General features: G+C 30.2%; 1 non-coding gene across 1 annotated transcript; it reads left to right on the forward strand.

Annotated features, from left to right (window-relative positions):
- Positions 1–470: 470 nt before the first annotated feature.
- Positions 471–542, forward strand: TRNAI-GAU (transfer RNA isoleucine (anticodon GAU)). Its single transcript has one exon. It is a non-coding gene; the product is annotated as a tRNA-Ile (tRNA).
- The last annotated feature ends 5,792 nt before the right edge of the window (positions 543–6,334 follow it).

Here is a 6,334-nt window from a genome sequence, read left to right on the forward strand (position 1 = left end):
AAGATTTGAGTCGAGATTTTACATAACATTTGCTGTATCAGTGCATAGCCATGGTAAGGATGATTTTTTTCAAATGCTCGGGAGTTTCATGTTTTAGTCGTATGGGTTTTCTGAGCATTTAAGTAAGCTCAGTTTGAAATGATATTCATGATTTAGCAGGTCACGACCGAAGTGTACCAAGCGAAACTGTTCTCTCTGGATTTGTTATTGTTTGAGATATATATTCACCTGTCCTTTTCTCTCGCCAATCACGCGTAAGCGCAATTTAATACATCAGCTGTTAATTTTGAAGGCATATATGAATATTTATTTGTTGAATTTCCCTTTCGTTTAATTATAAATAACTTATTTCATTTAATAAAGCTTAATTGAAAGTCCTATTATTCGGTTAACTGGACATTTGAGTATTTGAGTATTTGAGAGCCTCCTGTAAGTAACCTTATAAGGTATTTCTCCCACTTCCCTAGCGTGCCTTCGTGGTGTAGCGGTAGCACGCTGGGCCGATATTCCAGAGGTCTGTGGTTCGATTCCCGGCGAAGGCGGTTGCTAATTTTTCATTTCGCTTGCTTCTAAAAAAATCCTAATGACTCTACAAGTGGCGCCCGAACTAAAAGGGTTGTGGATGATGATTCTCCGCACCCAGGATTTGGCGACTAGGGTTTCGCCCTTTAAAAAGGGGAGTATATAAGGTATTTCTCCCAATACCCTAGCGTGCCTTCGTAGTGTAACGGTAGCACGCTGGGTCAATATTCCAGAGGTACGTGGTTCGATTCCCGGCAAAGGCGGTTGCATATTTTTCATCTTTTCTGCTACCAATTAGCCTAATGACTCTACAACCTGACCATTTCAACTTCTTTTTTATTTCTCATGAAACGCATATTTCCATTTCAGTGAAATCTGGATTCCCTTTTTGTTCAATTTGTTTTGCTATTTATTTATTTATTTTTCCGAAGAGGAGAGAAATTATGTATCTAAATTTTTGCCTCCCATACTTGGCCAATTTTCTTAAAGTATAGATGTTTGCTTCCAATTTTTGTTAGCTTTCTTGCAATATGTCTTATTTTGCACCAAGGGATATTAAAAAAAAAAAAAAAAAAAAAAAAAAAAAAAAAAAAAAAAAAAAAAATGTTAATGCTGATACACGAAATGCTTTCCTAGTATTCAAAAAGTCCTTGGTATCACATTGTTCATTCTTCATAAAATTTTCCTTCCTGTCTCCTAGGAAAATGTAGACAATTTTTAACAATGCCTTATAGCCTTTAAAAGTGGAGAAATACAGCCCTAAAGCCAAACGTAAATCATTTTTGGGAATAAAGGATCTCTAAGAAATCATTAATGCATAGTAACAAGTTTAATATAAGGAGCATTCATATCAAAATGTTAAAAAGGAATTATTTTATACATTTAAATAAATAAGTATGTAGTAAATGGATCTGTTATAGGAGTTACTGTAAAGGTTACTTTCTTCCTGAATTCTCAATCAAGATTATTTATATTACTGATTTCCGAGACATTATTTTAAGGCTTTCTTTCTCTATGTTTTCTATCTTTGTTTCTTTGTTTTCCCTTCCTTCTGGAGCATGAATGCATGTTGATTGCGATAATTTTTCATATTAAAAATCAATACCGACCAAAAAATCGAGGAACATTATTAATTTAATGAGTTTAGCAGAATAATAATTAAATGTGAGGTTTTTCTCAAGATGCTGACTTTCTTTGAAAGAATTAAGGGTAGCAATTATTTGCTTAATGATAGTTCTTTCTCTTTGATATTGAAGGAAATATTATGTTATTCAGTTCTTATTTTTATTTTCAGTTAGTGATCAGCAAGCAAAAATTTGCTGCGATTTCAATAAGTTTTAATTAGAAATGAAACATAATAATTTAATGCTTTAATCACTAATAATTATACATGTGAAGTAGAAGTGCGACTGTGTCCTGAAAAAGCTTCTTGAGTGTTTGGGCAAGAAACTAAGCATAAGTCTCGAAAATGCTGAGCTGACTAAATCAAAATTAATATTTGTTCTATTTGGTAGGATGCTATTTTATGTTTATCGATATTTTAAGCAGTGAGTAAATATGTAACACATACAGGTAAATATAAAACTAATATCCTAAAATTTTTATCCCCCACAACATTTATCTCCAACAATGTCAAAATCATTTCCAGAAACACATAGGATTTTATTTGGCTTATGAAATAAAAGAAGGTTATAATTGACATTAACTAAGTACCAGAAAAATTATGTAATAAATATGTAACTATTTGTGTTTGTCAGCCAACTGAATACAAGTAGATCGAAGAGAGGATGCTTTGGCTAATATTTTATTTTTGAAGCAATGATGTTAATGTGACAATGAAAACTTTTCATTATATAGTTAAGTACTTCCATAATTTTCATTTGGTGGAGATATCTCCTGGTTTTCTGAGAGAAGAAAAATGAATGAAATTTCCTGTTATAAAACTTGTTCTAATTTGACAGAAAGATAAATATTCAAATCCCTGTCTATATTCTTTCGGCACGTTATGCCATCCATCCCTCGAAAATCTTCCCTTATTCTTTGGAAGAAATTGCTTTTCGAGTTACATCATTATATTTTTACCTTTCTTTATAGACAGGTTTCACATTAGTTCCAGCAGATTTACATCAATTAAATCATTTGCATATAAGCTGCATACAAATTCCTTCAATTCTCAATTAAAAAATTCTGGTATATTGCTGGATTTAAATTCTCATAATTTAACTATCTACCAGTTGTGAGGATGTTTCTGGTAATCCTTTGAGCTTATTTGAAATTAACAAAATGAGGCAAAACATGTCGTCAAACAACATGCACGATGCTTTTAAATACTTGACACCAAGAAATAAAGAAATTTCATTTGTGTTTAAAACGTTACATTTTCCCTAAAATTTAGAATTATACTTCTGCTGAGGCTTCCCCCCCCCTCTCCAAAAAATCATCTCAGGTTAAATTTGGAAATTATGAACTGAACCTTTGCCTGTCAAAAAAAAAAAAAAAAAAAAAAGTAGTTATTGGGTGTAAGATTATGCTTAGGAAAAATACAAAGTACATATTATCTGACAGCAACAATTTTTTTTTTTTTCCTTTTCACTCACAATATAGTTCAACTCTACTTTGTGAGCAATTTTCTTGTAGACAGTGCCTTCTTATTTGTTCTTTAAATCATAGCCAGTTTGAATTTTTTTTCTCAATCCTAGGGAGTTCACAGATCTTTTTCGTCTTTCCTTTAACACAAGTAAAAGTTTCAATTTAAAATTCCCGTATTCTCTCTACTCATCAAAGGAGTGTATGTCTTTTGATGTTTTATATATTTAAGTTGCCTTTTCATTTTCAGCAATGTTCGTGTTAACATTTTCCAGAACAGCTCTTTCATTTAACGTTGAAAATTTGTTTCAACAAAGAGCAAAGAGTTGCATGTCTATTACATATTCACTTATTCATCATGTTGACGGGTAGTCACCTTTTCTCAATAATTTCTTTGAATTCACTGGGAAAACTTCCAGCTGCATCTTTGTCTGCTGCTCCTGCAGTTTCAGAGATTTTAACATTGTGTATCTTAAAATGTATTTTAAAGTGCAAAATTTAACTCAGAATCATTTTAAATATTTCTTAAATTTTCTCTTTGTTTTCTCCTTTTCCCTTAACGTGTTTCATAGCTTTACTCGATTGCAATGTTTTTTAATAAAATAATATGACTTGACTTACAGTCCTTTATTCATATTAATACCAGACATTCCATTTCATTCTATTCTTTATACCTTTAGTTAATTAATACTTTTTATAAATAAAGTCATTCTGTATTATTTGCACTATCATGAACTTATTCAGTATCCTTTTTTATCAAACAATTATTCTCCATGGTGGTTTATTTATTCAGTTTGTATGTGAGACTTCATAATTCTTTGTACCATTTAATGAAACTACGTATAATTTCCAAGCTTTTTTTTTTTTTTTTTTTTTTTTTTTTGTAAGTTAGTCGCAAGTTTTCTTAACCTTCGAACACTCATATACCATTACTTTCATTATACATTTTGCATGGTCCATCAGATGCCGAGTGACTAAAGATACGAAACAATAGAACTTAACCCCAGATTCAATTCCACGTTTGCCGTCGAAAATATTATCTTCTGTAACATAAATATAAGCTAGTTTTTCTTAGAAAACACTCCAAGAAGGCATTCTTCCGAGTAGGTAGATTGCTTTATCATAATAAATTAATCAAAAGTTTTCCATTTATTTACTGCTTTGTATTAAAAGAAATAAAATATAAGTTTTAAAATGAAAAGTTTCAAGGATTTTTTGCAACAGGCTGTTTTTTTTTTTTTTAATAGGGAGCTGCATGTATTTACCTTTTATTTAACATGTCGTCTCACGTTTGACATCGCTTTAGATGATTACATGTCTCTTAATGTTATTGATATGTAATTTTTTGATGAATCAGGAGACAACAATTCTTAAAATGAGACGCTTAAAGATTGAACTGAAGTTATTAATCACTAAAATAATGTGTATGTAATTAAGAGGAACTGCATGATTCTATACGAGTATTTTTTGCAAAATTTATTATTAGAAAACAGTACTCATGTACATGCAGTACAAATCAAGCGCATAAATGTCAGATGCAAATGTGAAAACTTCGTTGAACCGTACTATGTGAAACACTATAGTTTTTTAAAGTAAGTGTACAAATTACACATATACACATGTACGCGCAACGCAAATCAGTGTCACAGGAGATATAAAATACTTCGCAGTTATATCGAAATACACAAAACCTTTCTTGACTTACAAAAATACGCATATTTAAATTTTAAAATTTAAAGGTTTTTATTTTCTTAAATTATTCAAAAAATGATGGCAAATTGTCATTAAATTAAAAAATGGATTTTCAAGTTATTCGTCTGTTTATTTTGAAGAATTTGATTTTTTATTTCTGATTCTAGAATATGATTGGTCACCAGTTGCATGTACGTACCTATGTATATACTCACATTTGTACATACTCACCCGTCTACAAAAACACATCAAGTTACATTTTTCTTCTTCTTTTTTTTTTTTTTTTTTTAATAAAACGTAACAAAATTGAACTGCGTATTTGGATATATAGACTGTTACTTATTATTATCCAAGTTTAAGATATTATTTAAGATATTATTCTTATTAATTTCAAAACAGTAGCAAATTATTTATACTATACTAAAAGGTCCAATATTATCTGGCGATGTTTTAAATAACCCCATACTGAATCTAACGATAAGCAATTTGTTTCCTGAATGAATGATATTAATTTCAATAAAGAGAGGTGACTGGAGGGGGGAATCTCTGAAATTGAGAAAGAATATTTTTTTTTAAATTTCAATCCGAAATGAGAGAGAAAAAAACAAAGACTTTAAGATGCGTTGTGTCTTCGATCAATAGAAAAAATAAATAAATAAAAGTAAATAATAAAACAGAATTGCAGTCAAAATATAAATAGCAATTTCACTGTTATTTATTATTAAGAAATTTTCACGTAACATGCAATTCGTCAATAAAAGATTTAATTCTAAGAATTAACATATCTAAAAATAAGAGTAAGAACATATGCTGATTTCATGAGGTCCAAATAACATATTTACAAACCTGATAAAATCATTTTGTCAAATGAAATTGAAACATCATCTGATAGTTCCAAATATTGACTATTCTGTAGCAAAATTTGAATACTTTCATTTAATTAAATTCTGGGAAAATATAGATTTCCGTTAAATTTTTTAAAGTGAAACTTTCATAGTTATACGTTTCCTGTAGAATAGCGAGGAGGGAGTATAAATAAGTAAATATATAATTTCCTATAGAAGGGAGCACAAATGAATTATTATAAATAATAAAAACACCTTAATTTCGAGCAAAGAGCTTTCCCATTCCTTAAATCTGGGAAAAGCATAGAGAAATAGTTACTATAATGTAGTAAATAAATAAATCTGCAATAGGATAAAAAAAAAAAAAATTCAACTCGTTAGGCCTTGAAATAGAAAACAAAACACACTCGTGGAATGTTGAGAAACAACAGTTTCTTACGTAATTGATAAACCAACAGAATATGAAATGCACCAGTTTAAAACCAATATCAGTAAAATGTACTTATTACAAAAGATCTATGCATTTAGCATGAGCCAGAGCCTTACTGAGAAGCTATCCGGTGAAACAAAATTAAAATAAAAACTGCCAGACATTCACCACCAGAGGCCGCTAAATACCGAAAAGTTGTACCTATTTGCATGGAAGAGAGCTTTTACTTTGTCGCTTCCGACAGCTCCCAATTGGGCAG

The sequence above is a fragment of the Stegodyphus dumicola genome, chromosome X1, assembly GCF_044657685.1.
Source record: "Stegodyphus dumicola isolate Sdum_Otavi_A_Nest chromosome X1, ASM4465768v1".
In the NCBI taxonomy this organism is placed as follows: Eukaryota; Metazoa; Arthropoda; class Arachnida; order Araneae; family Eresidae; genus Stegodyphus; species Stegodyphus dumicola.